Below are 22,906 nucleotides of genomic sequence, written 5' to 3'. Positions count from 1 at the left end.
TTTGGGCAGAAACATTCTTTTCAGGGAAAGTAAGTTCATATCCAGAATAAGTGTCTATTCCAGGAAGAGCAGAATATTGCCCATTCCTAGATAGAAGCTGCCAAATGTAATCAACCTGCCACCAGGTAGCTAGCCGACCACCCCAGGGAAAGGTGTCATGTCACGAGCTCAGTGTGGGTCTCTGCTGCTGGCAGATTCAGCACTCAATGGTGGCTGAATCCAGGATGGTCTCAGTGAGTGGAAGTCCATGTTGCTGAGCACATGCATAACCTCCATCCCTGCCACAGTGGCCACCTTGTTGGACAATGACAGGGATGGCTGAGGAAAAACACTGACTGGTGTCCAAAGCATGGGTCATTCTATCCACTTGATTATAAAAATGTTCTCTTTGGTGATCATTCACATGGGACAAATATTTTCATATTTTTTCCATTCAGAAAAGTCTACTTACATATTTTTCCCTACATTTTCTTATCACCAATTTTCCATTTATGTTTATTCCAAAACCCTGACCATCCACCCAAACCAGTGGCCACAGATCATGAATTCGTATACAGTCTCACGATTGGCCATTCCTCCTTCCAAGTGAAGTGAACAGCTTGGTATTCAGCTCGAAGTTCTGCCCATTATGAGGATTTCCCCTCACCACTGTCCTTCCTGAACATCTCAGGAAATGATCTTAGTGCTGAAGCTGTCTACTTTAAGGTGGTGTCTGCCTGTCATGTGGAAACCAGGCCCAGTAGTTCTCTTTCTCTGTCAACAAATATTAGGGAATTTTTCATGAGGCCAAAGGTACAGGCTAGGAGAGAGAAAACAGTGTAGCAGGAGTGGGGCCCATGAGCATTTGGGCATTTGGGCCACTTCTTCATGTAAATTACTTGCGCCTTCAAGGCCAGCTAAAATCTGATCATATATATACTCACTTCTATTCAAAGATGAAGTGTTGCTCCATGTGCCTAACTTTATGACTTGGTGGATCACATTACACTCAGTTCATGATAGGCAGTGATCATGGTAACTTGGTGGCCAAGGGTTAAATGTTCAGTTTCCACAGCCAAGAGCTGTTTTTCCAAAAAGGTAGTAGTTATTCACAGAGGGTAGCATGGCTTTGCTCAGAAATCTTCATGGCCTGCACTGTGACTCACCTATAGGGGCCTGCAAAAGTCTCAAAACAGCATCCCTATCTGCCACTGATGCTTCCAGAACCATTGAATCTGCTGGATAATATGGATCAAGCAGAAGAGCAGCTGGCAAGGCAGCCTGGACCTGTCGAGGAGCCTTCTATCGATCTTGGCCTCACTCAAAACCAGAAACATTTTAGATAACTCAGTAAATAGGCCAGAGTAACACACCCAAATGAGGAATATATTGCCTCCAAAAGCAAGAGAGGTCCACTAAGGGTTGTGCCTGTTTTATGGTCATAAGAGGGGCCAGAGATAACAACTTATTCTTCACCTCAGAAGGGATATTTTTGTTACCAAGTTCAAACTGGTTCTGCTCACCACTCAACAGACCAGTAAACTGGGAGACAAGGTGTTGGGGCAAGGAGTAACGACTTTATTCAGAAAGCCAGCAGGCCAAGAAGATTGCAGACTAATGCCCTGGAGAACCATCTTCCCCAAGTCAGAATTCAGGCTCCTTTTGTACTGAAAAGGGGAAGGGATGTGGTTGGTTGTTGCAAACTTCTTGGTGTCAGAATCCTTTGTTCTTGCAGCTGTCCACATAGGTCAGGTCATGATGTTCCTGTAAACTTCCGACAAGACAAATGTTAGTCTCTGTTCTGCAATTCTTTATCTCTGTATGAACAGAAAAGTATACCCTTAAAGGTTAGAACCTTGAGAATTGGCTATCCTGTATACCTCAGGCTATAGGAACATTCTTTTACAAAAGGTGCAGAACCAGCATGACTAAGCACAGGGTTAGAGCTAAAGGAACAGATCTAACATGGAGTCAGATTTGTTCTTCCCTATTACATTTTGCCATGCTTCACACCACTGATTTCCTAATAATTTCACTGAAGGAAAATGCTCCTGGATTTTTTGTCCTATTTTTTCCTCACTCTGACAGGCGAATATTCTACCAATAAGTCTGAAGGAGTTACTACTTCCTGCTCATGAGGTCCAATCTGCATAATGCCATCAATATCATAAACCATTGTGATATCTTGTGGAAGGGGAAAGAGATCAAGAGCTCCAGGAACTAAATTATGACATAGAGCTGGAGAGTTGATGGATTCTTGAGGTGGGACAGTGAAGATGTATTGCTGCTTCTGATGATACTATTGACAAGTATGGAGGGGAAAAAAAAAAAAAAGCCAGGCCAATAGCTGCATCCCAGGAACTGGTGGAGACATTAATTTGCTCAAGCAGTGAAACCACATCTGGTATAGTAGCTGCAGTTGGAGTCACAACCTGGTTAAAGCTATGACGATCCACTGCTACATTCCAGGATCCATCTGTCTTCTGCACAGGCCAAATAAGCAAATTGAATGGGGAAGTGGTAGGAATCACCACCCTGGCATCCTTTACGTCCTTGATGGTGGCACTAATCTCAGCAATCCTTTCAGGATTGCTTTTGGCTTATTAGCTTCCTAAATAGAGACAGTTATAGTGGCTTCTACTTGGCCTTTAAGTGGAATAATAGCCCTCAGTTCACAAGTCAGGAGACAAAGCCAGTTTATGAGTATATCTAATCCAATTGAGCATTTCAGAACCGGAGAAATAACCACAGGAAGGGCTGAGATACACTTGGCTCACGGTGAGACAGACCTGAGCTAAAACCCCACTGGTCACCAGACTTCCCTAAGCCCCTACTCTGACTGGTAGACAACAGTGATGTTTTGGGTCTCCTGGTGTTAGTGTCCATTCAGAGCCAGTGTCCTCCAAAGTCTGATTATTTCCTTTTCCCCAGTGCACACTTACCCTGGCAAAAAAGATGATAGGTCCTTTTGAGGAAGGCTGGGAGAAGGATGAATAAGATGTTTTTAGGAGTGTCCTCCTCAAGGGAGCACAGCCTTCTCTTAATCCAGAGAGGTTTCTGGGTCTATAAACTGGCTCAGAAATCTGTTTTTGATTCAACTTAGACTCTTGTTCGCTTGTTCTAGAACGTTTCTGCCTTTACAGATCAAGTAACATTTTAATAGGCTTCCTATGTATTTCACTTTTAGGAATAGCACGATCTACTGGCCAACATCATAGGTCTCCATGAGTCAGGTAATCGATGCCTGCTTTCACTCTGGTTCATTTACAGTAACCACACCCACCTTGCCTTTGCTCACACTTGGTCCCTACCACTCCAGGATCCAATTACTCCTCTTGCTTTCAGTTTCCCCAATTCAGTGACCACAGTGCCCACGTAAGGTCTGTCCTACAGCAAAGAGTGATCACAGAGTTCACAAGTGTACGCCTCCCTGTTGTGATGAAAGATGAATCTTCTTGACCTTCCCAGTGTGGGTGAGTAGTTTTTAGACAAATCTACTCTAAAATTTCAATACTCCTAAGCCTTCAAATTCCTTCTTCCACAGTTAAATCAAGGCAGGTCTGACATTTCTAACTGACTCACTTTGGGCCACCTGTGGATCTCTGTTTCAGGCAAACAAATTGTGAGAGTCATTTTTAACTCCCCCAGCTGAGCTAGTAAATGTAGACTCTGCTTAGTGAGCCCATATCAATAAATTCAGCCTGGCTCAACTTTATATTTTTTCCAACATTCCCCATGCTCTTCTATTCCCAGACTTCAGTCTGCGTAAATTAGAAAAGTCGAGTAGTTCTTTTAAAGCATGATTGTACCTCCTTATGGGTTATACTTTGTTCTTCATTTTTAGGGGCCTGTTGGAACTTGAGTCTAATTATAGGCTTAGAAACAAAGAGGGCTGGGCAGGAGGGGGTCTGGGTCCTGAGGAGAACTTGCATTGTTTTGTATGAAAACTGCTTCAGGGGAGACCGTCACAGTTTCCTTGGGGAACGCAGAGTTAATCCTTTCAGACAAGGCAGAGAAGCACTTTCGCTGAGGCTGTGGAAGCTGCTTCCACTGGGAGTGGGGAGGCCTCTTTCAGGGGCAAAGAAGACTCACCAGAATTTAGGGGCTTGATATCCCCAGCTTGATAAGGTCGTCCCACAAATCCCCATTCCAGCTTATAGGATCCCATTCCTGACCAAGTAATGCCCTCACATTTATACCCTGTGGGGTTGGGAATTTAATTTACCTTGAAATTCATCCACTGGCAGGATGAAATTCTGGGTTAGGTTTTTAACAATCTCAGTCCTGGAGCTAAAGGAGATGAGAATCTCTTCTGGGGCACAGTAGAAGATTTCAGGTCTTCATGTGGCCCTTGACCTTCAAATTAAACTCCCTTACCTCACCCATTTCTTTCCCTACTTGCCCAGTGACATTACGAGCTACCAACAAATCTCATGACATTCGTTTGAGAAAAATATTTCAAAGTATAGAGCACACAATTACCCAGCTCCTTGCTTCTTGTGAAAAGTTGATTAACTCGTGGTGACATTTTGTATTCTTCCATTGCTAAATCACGTTGCAGGCTGGCTATGCAGTTTCTCTTTTACTACTGGAAATAAAGTCATTCATATTTTTAAATCTAATAAGACTTTAGAACCAGTTCCTGAAACCCTAGAACCAGTTCAGAAAACTTATCCTTAAAATTCTGTTCCTCTTGAACCATTCTTGGTACCAAATCCTATATTAGAGAAACAGAACTAGCTGGAGAAATCTATCTATCTATCTATCTATCTATCTATCTATCTATCTATCTATCTATCTATCTCCCCTAAAAAAAGATATATAAGATTGATTCAGATGGTTGTACAGACAAGTCCCAAGATCAGCAGTCAGCAAGCTGGAGACCCAAGAGAGCCAATGACATAGTTCCAGTCCAAAGGTTGGAGGACCAGGAGACCCAATAGTGTAGCTCCAATCCAAAGGTCGGTAGGCTTGAAGTTCAGAGCCTTTGTTTCAGTCTGGGTCTGAAGGCATCAATAAACTGATATTCTAGCTCTGAGGCAGTCAAGATGGGAGGCATTTCCTTTACTCTATGGAAGGTCAGTCTTTTGGTTCCACACAATTCTTTAACTAACCCCACCCATTCTGGGGAGGGTCTATTTTATTCAATCTACCAACTTGTGAAAAGATAAACAGAAACTTCAATTGAATAGAATCAGGAGACCAGAAGGGGGCGCTCTCACATCATGTGACAATTGCCCAGCACAGCAAGAAGACTCCTTTCCTGGCAAGGACTCAGCCAATGAATAGCCGTGGACTGTCTGTGTATTACCTCTCTCCTGAGTTTCCTTTTCCTCTCTAGGAAAGTGTTCTCCTTCTCTTTCCTTGTGGGGACTAGCACGTGGCTCACCATGGTTGTTGACCCTGAATTGCAATTCTCTACTGATCCCAAATAAACCCATCTTTGCTGGAGAATATCTTGTTTTTAGGTGGATGTTTTGGAGGCCGGTACAGGGACCAGAAAAGACCCCTCACCGACCTTACCGTTTGAAGGTATGTCTTTCTCCTGGATCCTAGCTCATGAACTCCTTGTGTTTGAAGCTTTCCAGGCTTTACTGGGGATCCATTTAAGGGTTTTGCTTTTCTGGTTAAGGCCTTGCTCTGTATGCGAGTACTCATTTGGCTCTTCAGTCTGATTTTGAGATCACACAGTTTCCCTGAAACTGTCTAGGCTCTGGCCAATTCCCTTTAGAGCGGAGCCTGCTTCTCCTGAAGTTGTCTAGCCTCTACCTGTTTCTATGTGAACTAATGTTTCTCAGAAATGGTGCCAGGTTTTCAGTCTTTGATCTACTCCTTTGCAAAGCTATCTTCTGGAGCCTGGCTTAAAAAAAAAAAAAAAGAAAAGAAAAGAAAAAAGAAAAAAAAGAAGAAGGCCTTTGGCCTTTCTTCTCTGGGACCAAGCTGTCTCCTTAGGACTGGCTGGGATTGGCTTGCAAGCTATTTGAATTGAGCCATCTGTGCCTTAAAGTGCTTAATCTGGTCAAAACTTGTTCTTCACTCTAGATGAAAAACCTGTAGAAGATGGAATACTGCTTATCTAGGTATTTTGAGGATGCTCCCCTCACAGAGACTCTGGCTGATTTTATGTTTAAAAATTGAGGTCTTTCCTCATGCATTTCTAGCTAAAACGAACCGATCTGATGAAAAGCAATTTAGAATATCTATGACCATTATTGGGAACTTGAGAAATCCCCAAACTTAATTTCCTTAGAACTGAATTGGACCTAATAGCTCAAAACTTTCCAGAAGTGAGTGGAATGCTTATTTCCATTGATATTTTGAGGCTTCCCAACATTATCACGAGCCTAAAATTGCCTTTCTGCAAAATAAGATTGTAAGATTAACTGAGACAAAAACACATTTAAGAACAACAAAATGGCTTCTGAAATCTCAGGCTCTTCTTCCCTGGCTTCTTTGTCTCAGGCTCTGCCTCTGGCGCCATCTTCCTCCTTCCCTTCTACACCACCGACGCCCCCACTGTGCCCTCTGTTATTCCTAATTCTCATATATTACTAATGTCTATCCCCACCAAAAGTAAATTCTTTACTGTAATTGATTCATCCAGTGCATTCTTTAGTATTCCAATTGATGAAGCCAGCCAATACCCTTTTGCCTTCTTCTGGGAAGAAAATCAATTCACCTAGACGGTAATGCTTCAGGGTTTTACTGAGTCCTTCTTATTCCTCCCAAATCTTGAAGGCTGATCCAATTGATAGAAAGTTCCCTAGAGTGTCTGCTCTGATGCAATACGTGGATGATTTACTTCTTCTCTCTCCTTCTCAAACCTCCTCACAGGAAGAGAGCATCCACTTGCTAAAGCTTTTAGCCCTTAAAAGGACATAAGATCACCAAAGAAAAGTTGCAATTTGCCCAAATTCAGGTTTGGTATTTAGAGCCTCTGATATCAGAACAAGGGCTACACTTAGATCCAGAGAGATTTCATGGTGTCCTGAGTTTCCCCAAACCCAAAACTGAGCACCAGCTGTGAGGCTTTCTTGGGCTAGTTGGTTACTGTCAAAGTTGGATTCCAAACTTCTCTCTTATGTCCAAACTTCTATATGTTTTACTCAACAATAACAACTCCCATCCAACTTTATGGGAAGAACCAGATGACAGAGTCTTCAAGGCTTTAAAGAAAAGTTTGATGAACCCACTTACCATTGGGTATCCACTTATCAGACTCCTTTTTCCCCTTTTTTGTGTATTAAAATTAGGGTACTCACACAGAACCATGAGGACCAGCATTGACCTATAGGGTATCCTAGTCAACAACTGGCCCTGTGGCATGGGGATGCTCCTCTTGCCTTAGACCCATTATATCCACTGCCCTTTTGGTTACAGCTACCAAGAAAATCATTGTGGGATCCCCTTTAACCATTCTTTACCTCATGCAGTAGAAGATTTCCCCTGAATTCTCATCACACAACATTTCTCAGTCAACCACCACCTCACCTCACATTAAGTCCTTTCGTTAACTGCCCCTCACATTCTTTTCCATTGTACTAACATTAACCCACCAGCTCTCTCCACCCTCTGTCACTGATGAAGTCCTTCATGATTGCTTAAGGCTGATGGATCACCTCCTGATTCCTTGCAGTGATCTCCAGGAAATTCTATTGAGTAATGTTAATCCTTCATGGTTCACTGATGTTTTTATTTAAAAGGTGACAGTGGCAAATATCACGCTGAGTGTGCTATTATACCTCCTTTTTATGTTGTCAAGGTGGTGTCTTTGTTTATGATTACTTCAGCCCAATAGGCTGAATTGTATGTTCTCACACAGGCTTGTGATTTGGCCAAGGACAAAACTGCCAATGTTTATACTAATATGATTTTGGAGTAGCTCATGATTTGAGAATGTTGGGGGAAGCAACATGGCTAAACCATGTTGCTGATAATTCTGCAAGGAATGCTACCCTTAAAGGAGCCAACATCAGCCAAAGCTCTGTCATGGTCTAAAGAGGTATTTCCCTAAATGATAATTTAGAAAAACTGGCTATAGAAGTCCAAGAACTGGCTTCAGAAAAGGAAAAACAAGATTGGAAAGTCAACAAGTTTTTAGTTTGATAAAAAGAGGAAGCTCTGGTTTGGACCAAAGAACAACTCAGTCTTACCAGAGATTCTAAAATTCCTCACCACTGTATGTCCATTTAACCATTGGTCTACTGGCAAAATGATAACTTTTGCGAATCAATATTGGTGTAAAAACATTAACAAGGCTGCAAAAAGTGCTCACCTCACTTGCTCCACTTGTCCAAAGTACAACCCAGGGAACCCTGTGTGTACTGCTCCCGGATGTTTTAAACTCTCTAATGGACAAATCAAAGCCTGTGAAGTGGATTTTGTACAGTTTCTTTTGTCTAATGGATCTAGACATAGTTTAGTCGTGGTCTGTGTGTTTTCACACCGGACTGAAGCATTTTCTTGCAGATAGGCTACTGCCTCTTCTGCGGCTACAGTCCTTTTGGAAAAGATTATCTCTGCCTGGGGAACTTCTCTTGGACTTTTCGATGAAAGCATTTTACTGGCCATGTGCTTCAACAAGTCTGTGCTGTTCAGTCAGTCTTACAACATTTTCACTGTGCTTCCCACCCTCAGTCTTCTGTTTTAGTTGAATGCGCCAACGGTATTAATAAGATTCGATTGGCAAAATTTGTAGAGGCCCTCTAATATTTTGGCTGAAATTAGACAAAAAGTGCCTGAGATTTCTCCTGCCTACCCCTCCTTATTACTTGAATATGACCTTAATAGGTTTCTAATATGTGCACTTTTTCTTTGACATGGGCTGTTACACCCAGAAAAGTTCCTTCCTGACATTGAGGGACAAAAAGCTACTAAAACTAGAAATCCTGACTCTTGATCAGCAGTGCATTCAGAGAAGGATCACCAATAAACGGTTATTAATTTGCTAGTCTGGTTTACAACAAACCAACATAGAGTGTTTTCTGGTGCAGTTATTAATACTATATTGTTTAACACATTGCAAAAAATCTATTGAATAATCTACTATCTAGAGAATATATTAAAGGATTGTCATATTAATTGTTATAAAAACAATAAATGTCTATCCTATCTGTGACTAGCATTTATATAACTCATAATCCCAAAATAAGTATTTTTAACAAGATTTCTGAGTTTTATAGTCTGTCTCTTCCTTATTCTAGATGCCAGTTTTATTGTGGTATGATTGACTTCCATTAAACTGCATAAATTAAAAATGTATAATTTGACATTTTGATCTATTGATATACCTGTGAATCCATCATCACAGTCAAAGTAATCAACATATCTATCATTTCAAAAAAGTTTCCTTAGGTCTGTTCCTAATCATTCCTTACTGCCCAAACTCCCACCACTTTCAGGAAATCGCTCATCTAATTTTGTTCACTATCCATTAGTTGACATTTTGTAAAATTTTATGTAAGTTCAATCATATATAGCACATATTCTTTTGTCTGCTTTTCACTCTGTATAATTATTGTGAGAGTGAGCCATGTTGTATATTATCAATAGGTTATTCCATTTGATTGTTGAATATTATTCTGGTGTATGTATACATCAGAATGTGTTTATCCATTGATCTGTTGATGGACATTAGAGTTGTTTACAGTTTTGATTATTACAAATAAATCTGGTAACAATATCTATTTACAAGTCATTTTATGGACGGTAATTTTACTTCTCTTGAGTAAATACCTAGCAATGGAAGACATGGCTCATAAGTTTAGATGCACATTTAACTTTTTAAGAAACTGCCACACTATTTCCAAAGTGGCTTTACCATAAACTCAAGAGCAGCATATGAGAGTTCCAGTTCCTCCACATTCTCACATAACACTTGGTATGATCAGCCTTTTTGTTTTAAGCCATTCTAGTAGGTGTATAACTGTATTTCACAGCAATTTCACTTTGCATTTTTTATGGCCAATAATGTTCAGTCTTTTTTTTCATAGCCTTATTTATCATCTATACATATTCTCTGGTGAAGTATCTGTTCAAATCTTTTGTCTCTCTCTCTTTTTTTTTAATTGACAAAAGTAAACATCTATTCTTGTTAAAAACTTTCAGCCAACCAGGAATAGAAGCTAACGTCTTCTACCTAATAGAGCATCTAAGAAAGATCTATAGCTAAAATCAAACTTAATAGTAAAAGTCTAAATGCTTTTTCACCAATATCAAAAATAAGACAAGGATGCCCACTCTCACTACTTCTCCTTAACATTGTGCTTGAGATTTTGGCAAGTGAAATCAGGTAAAAAATATTTAGAAAGATAAAGGAAAACCATCTTTATTCATAGATGGCATGATTATCTATGTAGAAATTCTAATGGAATCTATTTTTAAAGATTACTAGAACTAATAAATGAGGTTATTAATTAAACTTCTACACACTAGCAATAAAATTGTAGAAATTAAAAAAATACTATTTATAACAGAAGTATAAAATTCTGAGTGATGAGACCGATAAAAGATGTGAAATACCTGTTTCCTAAGAACTGATGAGAAATGCATAATATTTCTTAGAGAAATTAAAGAAGGCCTAAATAAATAGAGAGATATACCATATTCATGGGTCTGGAGACTCAATAATTTTAAGATGTAAATTCATCCTGATTTGCTATAGAGATTCAACAAAACTCCAATTAAAATCAACAGGTTTTGATAGAAATTAGCAAATTGATTCTAATGTTTATATGAAAATGCAAAGTACCTACAGGAGCCAAGTAACATTAAAAAAGAATAACAAAGTTGGGGAACTAATATTATCTGACTTCAAGACTTATTATAAAGCCATAATAATAAGACAGTATATTTTTTACTGTTGAAATAGAGAAACAGATCAATGTAACAGAATAGAAGATCCAGAAATATCTATATCTCTATCTATATATAACTGATTTAAGCAAAGAAAGTATAGGAGTGATTCAGTAGAGTTAGGATAGTCATTTCAATAATGATGATAGAACAATTAGCTATCCATAGGCAAAAAAAAAAAGCTTTGTTCTGTACCACATATTATATACAAAAATGAACTAAAAATGAAATATAAATGTCAAAACTTGAACAATAAAAATCATCTAAAAGGAATTTTTAAGATACAAAGATAAGATTTTTCACATGGAAAGGAGTAACATGAGATGCTTATCACCTCAGCAATAATAAGTAAATAAGGAATTGTGAAGATTAATGATTCTTTTTTTTTAAGCTAAAAGTTGCAAATATCTACAATCATTGAGGGAGGATGCAGGAGTGGGGAGGAATGCTGATGAGACAGTTTAAGTCCTAGTCAGTGATAGAAATTGCCCTACTGATCTTAAAAGGGATGAATTTTTAACCAAGTTTGGATAATATTCCTTCTGTTTTTATTTTCACTTGAATATGTATAATTGCCTTTAAGAGTTATAAAGTTGGTGATTTGGTCCAGTCTTGACATTCATCAAAACAACATTCATCTCTCAATTCAGTGATGTGAACTTCCATTTTTAATAAAAGGGTATTCACTAGAGAGTCAGAGAATAGTAGCAATAATGATGACACATTTTTGTAGAAAATGTCCAAGTTTTAGATGGTATGTATGTTCTGAACATCAAATTGATTATTTTAAAAATTCCAATATTTGATATTCATTTTTCACTTTAAGTTTTCAATGTTGCCCAAAGGATATAGACCTGGAGTATGTGACATAGTGAAATGTTATAAATAATGAATATGCCCTGTAAGAATAAATGAATATTTCAGATCCTTCCTGACTGACAGTATTAGCAGGAAGAATGTAGATGAGGCATAGCATTAGCAGATTCAGAAGTGCTACAGAAGGTACAGATAGGAAAGCTGGGGGATATTATGGTCCTAACTATCAACACTGGGGGAAAAAATTGTTTTTTCTACATACTTTTGTGAGTTAAAATATAAATTAAATGTTATTTTGCATCCTTATATTCATTAAAAAAAATCACCTGTATTATGAGTTTTTAGGGATAGCCTCTATGAATACTCAGGAAATATTAAGAAGCTCAAAAATAAAAGTGATTGAAACACACTTAAGACAAATATACCAGAGGTAGAAGATATAAGGCTTTCTGCCTCTGAGAGGAACCACAATTCTTCTATTTTTCTATGCTGCCAACATCAGTGTCAATATCCACCGTCAAGCCAGCTTGTGGTCCAAGATGGCTACTGGGGCATCAGCTCTGCACCTTAATACAACAGGTTGTGGGAACTGGCAGAAAGGGTCCATTTTCAACTCAGTAAACTTTCCTTATGGAACCTCTTGAAAGTCAAATACAACATTTCTGCTTATACTACATTAATCAAATTCTATGTTATATAGGCCACACCAAGCTGCAAGTGTGGCTGAGTGATGTCGATTTTACTTGGCTTTCCTGATCAATTTATTGTGCCTTTGTATGAGAAGGAGAGGAGAATGGCTCTTGAGTAGGCAACTAGCAAGCTCTGTAGAAATCTCTATTATTTTACCTCACTAAATTTTCATATTATTTCTCTAAATGTACTGAAATGCCAAATTACCAGTTAAGAACAATCATCCTTGAATTTATAAATGTGTACACATAAGCAAGGATCCGATCACAATGCTGAAGACAATCTGTGTTTGTTTTTCCACATACATGTTTGGACAGTACTTTTTAAATACCTGCCTTAGTGCCATAATCAAATAATTTGTTTTTGTTTTTGTTTTGTTTTTAAGGCTTTATGAGGCAAAATTGGTGCACAATAAACTGGCATATTTAAAGTGTACAATTTGATAAGTTTTGACATATGTATACACTCGTGAAACCATCTATGATCAAGAGAGTGAGCATACCCATCACCCTCAAAAGCTTCCTTGTGTCCCTTTTCAGTTCCTCCATTACCCAGGGATGACTGATCTACTTTTTGTCTCCACACACTGGCTGACATTTTCTAGAACTTTATGTAAATGAAATCACACAATATGTACTCTTTTTTGTCTAGCTTCTTTCACTCAGCATAATTATTTTGAGATTCATCTATGTTGGCACAAATATCAGTAGTTCATTCCCTTTTAATGCTGAGGGATATTTCGTTGTACAGATGCACCACAATTTGTTTATCTATTGACTTGTTGATGGGCATTTGAATTATTTCCAGTTTGCAGCTATTACAAATGACAGTTCCCACTATGAACATTTCTTCACATAAGATTTAATCTGAAGAAGTTGCACTATTAAAAAAAAAAAGCTAGATAAGACGATCCCCAAGGTTGCTGTCTTTGAAAGACTGGAGAGCTGTTGTGGATCAAACTGAGGGGTCAAGGACTGAGGAAGCTGCCATTTTTGAGTTTCTGCTGGTGCCAGCACCCCACCACATTTTCTCATTTACTCACAGCACATCTGGGAAGCAGGTGTCATTGTTAGTCCCAGTTTGCAAACGAAACAGCCAGGACATAGAGGCATGGATGGAGCTGTCTGGTGACACACATCTAGACTGTGTCAAACTGTGTGTTTATATAATTATAACCACTTCAACACAAATCACTGGAGGTCCCAAAATATATTTTAGGCATTTTTATCAAACAGCTGTTGCTATAATACAACCAGCTATAAAATCTTGGTGGCATATAAATATAAATTCTTTTGTCTCAAGCCTCTGTGAATTGGCTAGGGAAGCCCTTATGAAATCATTTACCTGTTGGCTGATCTAGCCAGAGCTCAGCAAGGTGGTTCTTCTTCAAGTGCCTGACAGTGAACAAAGAGAACAAGCCTAATGCTGTCAACCCTTGGTTGTGTCATATCTACTGACATCCCACTGGCCAAACCAAATCACAGTGTCAAGAAAGCGGAAGTGCACTCCTTTGTGAGAGGAATTGTTAAACTAACTGGAAGAGGGCAAAGCTATAGGGAAGGCTGAAGATCTGGGACCACTACATTAATCCAATCTGTCACAGTACAAATCTCCAGGACTGAATTTAGGGCCTGATGCATAGCAGAACTCATTGAGTAGATATACTGTGAATAAAGAAGTTTTATTGATCAGGTTCCCCAGAGAAACAGACCAATAGTATATATATGTCTACATAATGGGAGACTCATTGGGAGGAGTTGGGTCACACCATGATAGAGGCTGAGAAGTTCCACCATTGGCTGTCTGCAAACTGGAGACCCAGGAAAGCTTGTGTGAGCATGAATATAACACAAGTCACTGTGAGTCCAAAGACCTGAGAGCCAAGGAAGCCAAGGGTGTAAATCTCAGGCCAAGGGCAGAAGATGTAATGAGATGTTCCAGCTCTTCAGTGACACAGGAGGAAAGGGGCTAATTCCTCCTTCCTCTGACTTTTGTTCTATTCAGGTCCTCAACAGATTGGATGATGCCCACCCATGTTGGGGAGGGTCATCTACTTTCCTGAGCTCATGGATTCAAATGCTGATCTTATTAGGAGACACAGGCACACCCAGAAATAATGTTAATCTGGCACTCTGTGGCCAGTCACGTTGACACAGAAAATTAACCATCATAGGAAGGAGTATGTTTTGAAACACCACTTTGTTCAGGCTTCTAAATCCCACTACTTTCAAAATGTCCCCTAAGAAATAATTCCTTAGAAATAATCAGTGGAATTTAATATATACCAGTTTTCCATTACTTTAATATTAAGAAGTTATTTGTATTTTCTCATCTGAATCCCTCCCACTATAGGTCACATAATTGAATCACCATTTTGTCAGACTTCCCTAGTGCTAGAGTTAACTCTACATACAAATGAAAACTAAACCATGTGGCATAAATCAAGATTCATTAAAGTCCGAATATCAAAGGATTATTGTGAGGTTTAAATAAATCTATCAATTTAAAAGTAAATGCCTGGGAATAATCATCACCCAATTTATGTTATTATCAATGAGTGTTTCTTAAGTGTGTATTGCTTGCAAGACCATGTTCATAAAAGTTTTAATATTCAATTCATATGGAATGAAAATAGATATTTTATGTTTTGAAAAAGTCCACAGCAGGAATCTCTGTTTTCCCACCCAGAAGCTGTGTGGCTTGGATAGTTTACTCAGCAACTGTGATTGTCGGATGTATTATTCTCTGCATAATTCATGTGGGATTTAAAGTGAAATAAACATCTGAAGTGCTTAGCAATGAGCTTGGCATATATTAAGCACTAAATGAATATTACCTTATTTTTCTCTTTCTCCTTTTGTGCATCAGTCAGACTCTAGTCAAGAGACAAAATCTGCACCAGTTGCTTTACCAGATAGAATTTAATCTCTACAGTTAACCACGTACAAAATTGTTAACCAGGCAATTGTTTAACTTTTGTGTTTCTCCAGATGAAAATTGTAGGGTATCAAACAGGGAGCAATTGTAGGAAGTAGCTACTCTTCTACGGCTGGAAAAACAAAAGGAAGATGTTGAAATTATTGGCAGGAAATACCTACCTCTGAGGATGGGGTCCTGGTGTGGCTGTTTGGCTGATGCACAATGAGTGCTTTCTGTAAATGCTGGAAAAACTGCACAATGGATTCAGCTGCTGCTCCAGAGAGGAGCTGCTGCTGCTGGGGAGAGGAGGCATTGCTAGGGTGAAAGTCTTCGGAACTGCAGTGTGAAAGGCGACCTACAGGAAGCAAATAGGAAGTCACATGCCTCTTCGTCCTCCAGCTTTGCGGTCTCCCAGCTCTCTGGCCTCTTGGCAGAAGTGTGGTTTCAGGTCCCAGCCCTAGTACTGCAAAGCAGAGGGGAGAAGGGAGAGGAGTTGGAGTTGGGAGAGCTTAATAGTTGGCCCACCTGGGTCTCCTTCAGATCCCTTCATTTTTTCCTCTTCTCTTTCCTTGATACTATCTTCTCTTCATTTCTTCTTTCTTTCTTTTTTTTTATTCATCGTTTCTCCTTTCCTTCCTCCCTCCCTTCCTTTCTTCCTTCTTTGATGTCAATCTTTAGGCTTGAAAAGACATCTTAACAAATAAGTAGGCTATTACCTTTCATGTAATAAAAAGATACAGAAAATTATAAATAAGTTCAGAGAATATATGTCATTATTTTTTTTTAATGTATGGTTCCAAGCATTTTACACGAGCTTATTCGTTTTATCAAAATCTCACAATGGCAGGACTGGAAAATGGCAGACCTAAGATCGGAACCCAGCTTTTCCCTCCAATTGTCATGTTTATTTTGCCCCCTACCTTGCAGATCCCAATTCATTTTGATAACTGTGAATGGATAATTCAGTCACTGTCATTTGAACTAGGTAGATCTCAAAGGAAACTGAAAATGTAGATGGAAAATGTACAGAATCATAAACACTACAGATATGTAAGCAAACTTGGGATAAGGCAAGAATTGTTCCATAAAACTATCTAATACAGTTGATAAAATAATTCCAGTATTAATGAAAATAATTCTTTTGGGGAATGTTTTTCTCATCTTTCTTATCAAATAAATACTGAGAATTTTTAAGAAGAAACATGAAAGATAACATCTCTTATATTCCCCAATATATTTTGGAAGTTAATTAGCTGCACTTGGTAATAAAAAAAAATAAGATAGCTTTCTTAGAATGTTGAGTTGTTCATTAACTTGTGGGTTGATTCCAGTTTCAGAAGCCCATCTTATTATCTAGTTGGAGAGAATTAATATCAACTAGTGTATTCCCTGGTAAAGAGAGAACGTGCATTCAGAATTATAAAAATAAAAACACAACTGCATACTGCAATCACAAGAGATGAAAAACCAATTATTTTACTTTTTCGTAAATGCATTTGAAAGTTTCAGAAAACATATGTATTAGAAAAAGTTTACTCTACCTGTCACTAAATCACCTAAAAGGCAAAAAAAGCACAAATATCAAAAGTGATTAAAATAGTACTTTATGATAATAGACAATTTACAGCCATATTTATAACTATACAAGCATCCTCAAATGAGAGTTGAAATATCAAAATATCAAAAAAATCTTGTTTAATTTTACATTTATTTGTCACTATGCTACCATAAACTTTAGTTGGACCACTTTTTGGTTTTAGGGACTAGAAGAGGTCCAGAAGACTATAGGTCCAAAATCAAAGGCACAGGTAAGCCTGCCAAAGTGGAGGGAGAGAGAGAGAGTTTGAGAGAAGAAAGAGAAAGAGGAAAATCACCTTGATTATTCTGGATATAAGAAGGGGTTAGCAGAGAAAGGGATCATCATGAAAATTTAGTCCCTTAATCTAATTTTTACATGTTAAATATCAACTCCATATCTATATCTTCTTGTTAAGAGTTCCTAATTAATACTGGATTTGAACAATTAGAATTCAGTTTTCTTGATTTAACCAGCTCAATAGCTAATGGAAATTATGGTCACATTTCTAATAAAGAGAAATAAATTCAAATTGTATTAAGGATTACAGGTAATTACCACTGCAAAATAAGGTTCTAATGGGCTACTCAGGTATTGATTTAGACATCCTCTTTCTTTCTGAATATACAATTTATCTGTAGGTACATAAGAACTTCAAATTTTTAAAAATTTATGAATATTCTATTGTTATTCAATGATCATAGACCATTGATTGAACGACTGAAACTGGCTGTAGTGAGTCTGTGAGACAAGGGAGGTGGAGAGTAAGGAAGAGTCAAATGGAATGCACTGAAAACTGTTTTATCTCTGGCACCAAGTCACTGACTCCAAATCAAATCCAAAAGAAAGACTTCTTCCTAACCAGCAGCTCCAGAGTAAAACAAAAATTACTTTCAATAAATTCCTAATATCAAACTCCTCATCTTGCAGAAAACTGTAACAGCATGTATAGACTTACTATCTGAGATTGGCTAGCACTGATGCTGAGTCACAGAGATGCTGAGTCACAGAGATGCTGAGTCACAGAAATGCTGAGTCAGAGATGCTGAGACAAAGAGATGCTGAGTCACAGAGATGCTGAGTCACAGAGATGCTGAGTCACAGAGCTACTGAGGTCTCTCCATCCTCACTTAGCTGTAGCTCCTAGGGTTCCTTCCCTCTGCTCACAGATCCATAGAATTCTCATCACTGGATGAACCACTTCAGTTTACTATCCTCCTCAACATTCCTTATTACCATCTTATTATAAATTCTGAAGTCATCATTTACATTAGTATCAGATACTTTTTATCTCCCCTTAGAAGACCCATAAACGTGTACACCAGGTGCACTCTTCCCATTTTAGCTAGCAATCTACAGCAGTCAGTGCCTGCCTCTTTTCCCTTAGCCACCTCTGCCTTGCAGGACAGCTACTACATATGTCAATGGTTTCCCACCTTATGAAAATGTATTTCTACCTGAGAGCTTTCTCTGGCTGCAGGTGTGTGATCAGCTTATGCCCAGGACAGTGTGGAAGTGCCAAGAAGCTAATGCTCCAAAGTAGGGATTTAGTGGATTATGTGCTAGCTTCCATCAGAGAATGTGGTAAGAGTTCCATTTCACATATGAGAGTGACTGACGGCCCTTTGATCATTGTGTCATTTTCATGTGGACAAACTGGAGTTTTAGATAAGAAGTTTAGATAAGAGGCCTGTAAATTATATGCCTGTAGTTTTTGGCATTGATTACTAAGGGGAACTAGCAGTGCTGTTACATAACGGAAATACAAAAGAGTGTGTCTGTGAGACAAGATATTTGCTTGAGTCTCATGAGGTCTCTATGCCCAGGGATAACAGTGAATGGAAAGTCACAGCAGCCAGGGCCTGACAAGGGCATGGTAACCTAGAACTCAGTCCTTTCTGTTACATCCTACATCCAAGATCTACATGAGCCCACTAGCTAAGCAATCTAGACAATGAGAAATGCTAGGTAAATACGAAGAAATTCTAAAATGAGTGGTAGGTGAAAGATAATGGATATTAGTTATGTTCTTAGAATAGACTGTATCAGTTTAAACTCTAGTTTTACAAACTCTTGTGTGACAGATCTTATTTTCTTAGGAATCATGTCCATTCATTACCTTGAAGAATCAGCAAAGGGATAAGTGGATTTAACGCACTCATGAGGTCTAAATGGTGCAAGGCATAGACTGCAGGATGAATCCAATATGTACTTGGTGCTTTAGTTCACCCTAGAAGAGTATTGCAACCTTGGTGGAGACTCACTATATGTAATGACTTCCTACACTAGGTACCTATATCTCTCCGTTTGATGGCTTTCTTTGGCTGCATGAGCAAGATCAGCCTGTCTATAGAACAGTCTGGAAGTGCCAGGGGGCTAATGATTCCGGTAACAACCTTCAAACAAAAAAGGTGGATGTTGGTAAGTAACAAATGAAACTTACTCATTTGTCGGGGACACGATTCTGAAATATTTTCAACAGTTACTTATTGGCATCAAACCCTAGTTCCTGAGGTAGCTACTAAGTTATTAGTGTATGTTTTACTGGTTATTCCTTCTTACTCCTCTTACTTTCCTACTCTTTCACCATGCTCTGGATTATCATCCAAATAAACTCTTAGCACAAAATCATTTCTTTCAGAAACTACTTTTCAAGGTACAAAAATTAAGACCCCATCAATATGCAACTTACTATTGGACTCTTTGGCTACCAAGAGTCTAACTTATAGAGAGATATTTGATTGAAAATATATTGCATCCACATTCCCTACAATGAAAATAAAATGTCCATTTACAGGCAAAGCTACTTGATGAAGAAAGAAAAGAATAAAAACTCTTATGTAGGATTGTGGAATGATTATCAAATCCAGATTCATGCAAGAGGCCAAGCCATAGAGCTCATGAACACACAAGAACATGGAGCTTGATAAAGAAAAAGAACATTTTGAGTAGGGGTATAGCTCAGTGGTAGAGCGAGTGCTTGATATACACGAGGTCCTGGGTTCAATCCCCAGTGTCCCCGTTAAGAAAAAAAAAGAAATGAACATTTAAAATAAACCAGAAATGGCAACTTGCCAGAAAAGTGCTCCCTTTAAGGGCATGGACAGGACTTTGAGGTCACAGAGCCAACTCTACATCAAGAAGTCATGTGCTTTGAGTTATATTTTCAATAGATTTGTTACATTTACATCGTGTTTCAAGTGAGCTCTCAGGAGTGAAGGTAATAGTCAGTTTGCTACAGACAGAAAGCAAAACTGTTTCCTGGGGAGACCTGGGCCACAAATGAAATTCTTTGGCTTTAGCTCCTGCTATGTCTGCTTTGATTCCTTGACCCTTGCCCATAGGCTCTGCTCTGCCCACAGTTCAGGATCAAACATGCTTCTAGTCTGGACAAATTTAGAAAACTTTAATTCAGTTGCACAGGGTGGTCAGTACAAACACAGGCCTGCTGCCCGTCTTTGTCTCGGAATAGCTTCATTCTGCCTGTCTGCTGTGACCCAGCCCCAACCAGTGCACTGAGGCTGCTGTCCCAGTCAGAACAACTCGGAAGATGAAACTCAACGCTCTCTTTCACTCCTCTTTCTCAGATGTCCCCGTGGTTTCTGCTTTTCCAAACGTGTTTCTTCCTGTCTTGTTCCATTCTTAGTCCTATTTTCACTCAATGACTATTCCTCTGTTCTGAGCTTTTGTTTCATTTCCTAGAAATACAGGAATTAGTGTTATCTATTATGTATAATAGTAACCTTTAAAATATGAATAAAAGAAAAAGAACCATAAAGAGGCAAGAACATAGTATGAGAAAATCAAAGACCAGGATACTTCTTGCATTCAAGCCCATGATAGAGATCTGAGCAGACAGCTGGGCCTTCACTCTATTTTCTGCTTCTGCAATTTCACACACCCTCGCTGTCTCAATGAGTTACTAGGCAGATGTCTTGTAAGTGTGAGTCTCTGTTGCCAACCTTTCACCAAGCTACAGACCTGCATTTCCACAAGGCCTGCTAAACAACTCCAAAATGATCACATTTGCCTCATTTCAAGCTCAGCTTATTCCACAATGCCCCATCATTTTCTTTTTGTTTTTACTTAACCTCAGATTTTATCATTCAGTCACCACATAATTTAACAACTCTCATCATCAAAGCATTGTTCCAGTGTCTGGTAATACAATGGTAAACAGAATTTTCCTTCCCTGAAGGAGTTTGGTATTTATCACAGCAAGCTGCCTTATAAGTCCACTCACTGGAGTCACCAGGGAAACCACAGAACTAATCTTGTCACCCTCAAAGACCAGCACTGAGATGAACTTCCACATCTTCAGCATGTCTGCCAACCAGATAAAGGAGACAGTCCCTCAATCAGCCAAACATTGAACACCAGGACATCCTCTCCAGATCAAAAGAATATGTCCAAGCCAAGACTAGGAAATAGGGACAGAGAGGACCAGAGGCTGCCCATGAATGTCTTGGAAACTTAGCCAGTGAAACAGTAAATGTACCACCTGAGCAAAGATTGCATGTGTAGGGAACTTAACCATGGATGGAAGGCACATTTGCTATCAGCAGAAAATTAAAGGAGACGGTCTAGTGCATGCAAGCCAACAGTAAGTTCATCTCCATGCGCGTTAATGTTGTTTTTCTACAGCTAAACATGGTTCTGCTGCTGAAGGATATTGGAAGGAATGAAAGCAGCAAATGACATGAACATTGGGGCCAGGCAAGTACCCAGAAGAAGACACTGCTCATGACCTGTGGCCAGTGGGTCACTGGACAGCTCCAACTGATGCAGAGGCAACTGGTCACTTAGGGACACTGGGGGGACCATAGTGGTAAGATTCTTTCCAGAAAGGGTTACTGCAGGGAGACAAGCTCCATAGCCCAGCCCTCGGGGTGAAAGTCCCTGCTGAAGGCCATACTCTGCCATAGCACACTTTTCAGGGGTCTCTCAGAAGACAGAGGATGAGACACTGGAAGTACCAAGAAACAAATCTGGTCTTATGCTTAGAGTCATTGTCAGGGATTTATAGTGGCAGGAACCTAGGTACTAGAGGACAGCATGCTATGCCTATTTCAGGAGATGTGAGTTTCCATGGAGAGTTTCTAAGTAGATTGTGTTTTATGGTAAGTGGGACCCAACTCTGGCTTGGATTGAGAAGCCGTGCTGGCTCCAGGGTCCTCCCGCCCCACACTCTACCCTACCCCTCAGCTCCATGTTCCTAGCTCCCAGACAGGCTACAGGCTGCATTTCTGGGGAGTGCTCCTCCCCGCACCCCACCACTTCCCTCTGCAAGCCTCTCCTTAGCCACATGCTGTCCTCGCCACTGAACGGCCGGATGCAAGTGGCTTCCTGGTGCTGGGAGGTGCTTGTCCTTGTGAAGACCGCCTCCGTAACACCCTGCTCCTTGCAGAAGGTGATACTGAATTACAGGAGAAGCAATGCCTCGCTAGGGGGCTCTCCTTCCTCATCTTTGTCCTCAGCCTGGGCTCTCAAGACCTCTGTTTCTCCTCTCCCAGTCTGTTCCCACACATGAATGTCCTACAGATCTCAGAGCTCTGTGCCATCTCTTCTGACATCCAATAGCCCTTGGCCTGGAAAGGCTGTAACCCATCTGGGGCCAACTTCATGAGTGCGAGCCTGATGCATTTGCACAGGGCCCCTCTTTGAAAATGTTCAACACTAGGGTTTAATGCTCTGGAATGGCTGTCTTGAAATTCTTAATAAATTAATCTTTGAATTTGAGTTTTATAAGTCAAGTCCAATGGGGCAATGGAGCACGCACTAGGGGCTTGGAACCTCAGTTCACATGTAGTCCTGCATCCTTCTTTTTCCTCCCTAAAACAGGGTCTCAGCCATCTACTCTCTGCTTTCTGATACCCCAGGTCTGCCTGGCTTCAGTCACCTCACCCACGCCTTGAGAATACTGTAGCTGTCCACTCAGAGCAGTGACAAGGCTGCATGGGTGGAGAAGACCCATGTTCCACACTGGCAAGAGCTTCTAAGTATGGAAAGACTCAGGGCCCAGCACCGGCTGTTTCTGCCGCAGGCTGGTAGCACCATGGCGTATTTGGTAGG

The 22,906-nt window shown here is 39.7% G+C and overlaps 1 non-coding gene and 1 pseudogene across 1 annotated transcript; one reads left to right on the top strand and one right to left on the bottom strand.

Moving 5' to 3' along the window:
* Positions 1-102: 102 nt before the first annotated feature.
* Positions 103-21,757, bottom strand: LOC102520518 (annotated as a pseudogene).
* Positions 19,785-19,856, top strand: TRNAI-GAU. The gene has a single exon. It is a non-coding gene; the product is annotated as a tRNA-Ile (tRNA).
* Positions 21,758-22,906: the final 1,149 nt, after the last annotated feature.

Source organism: Camelus ferus, chromosome 1 (assembly GCF_009834535.1).
Source record: "Camelus ferus isolate YT-003-E chromosome 1, BCGSAC_Cfer_1.0, whole genome shotgun sequence".
NCBI lineage: Eukaryota > Metazoa > Chordata > Mammalia > Artiodactyla > Camelidae > Camelus > Camelus ferus.
The sequence above is the reverse complement of the archived record's forward strand: the minus strand, read 5'-3'. Positions and strand labels throughout refer to the sequence as shown.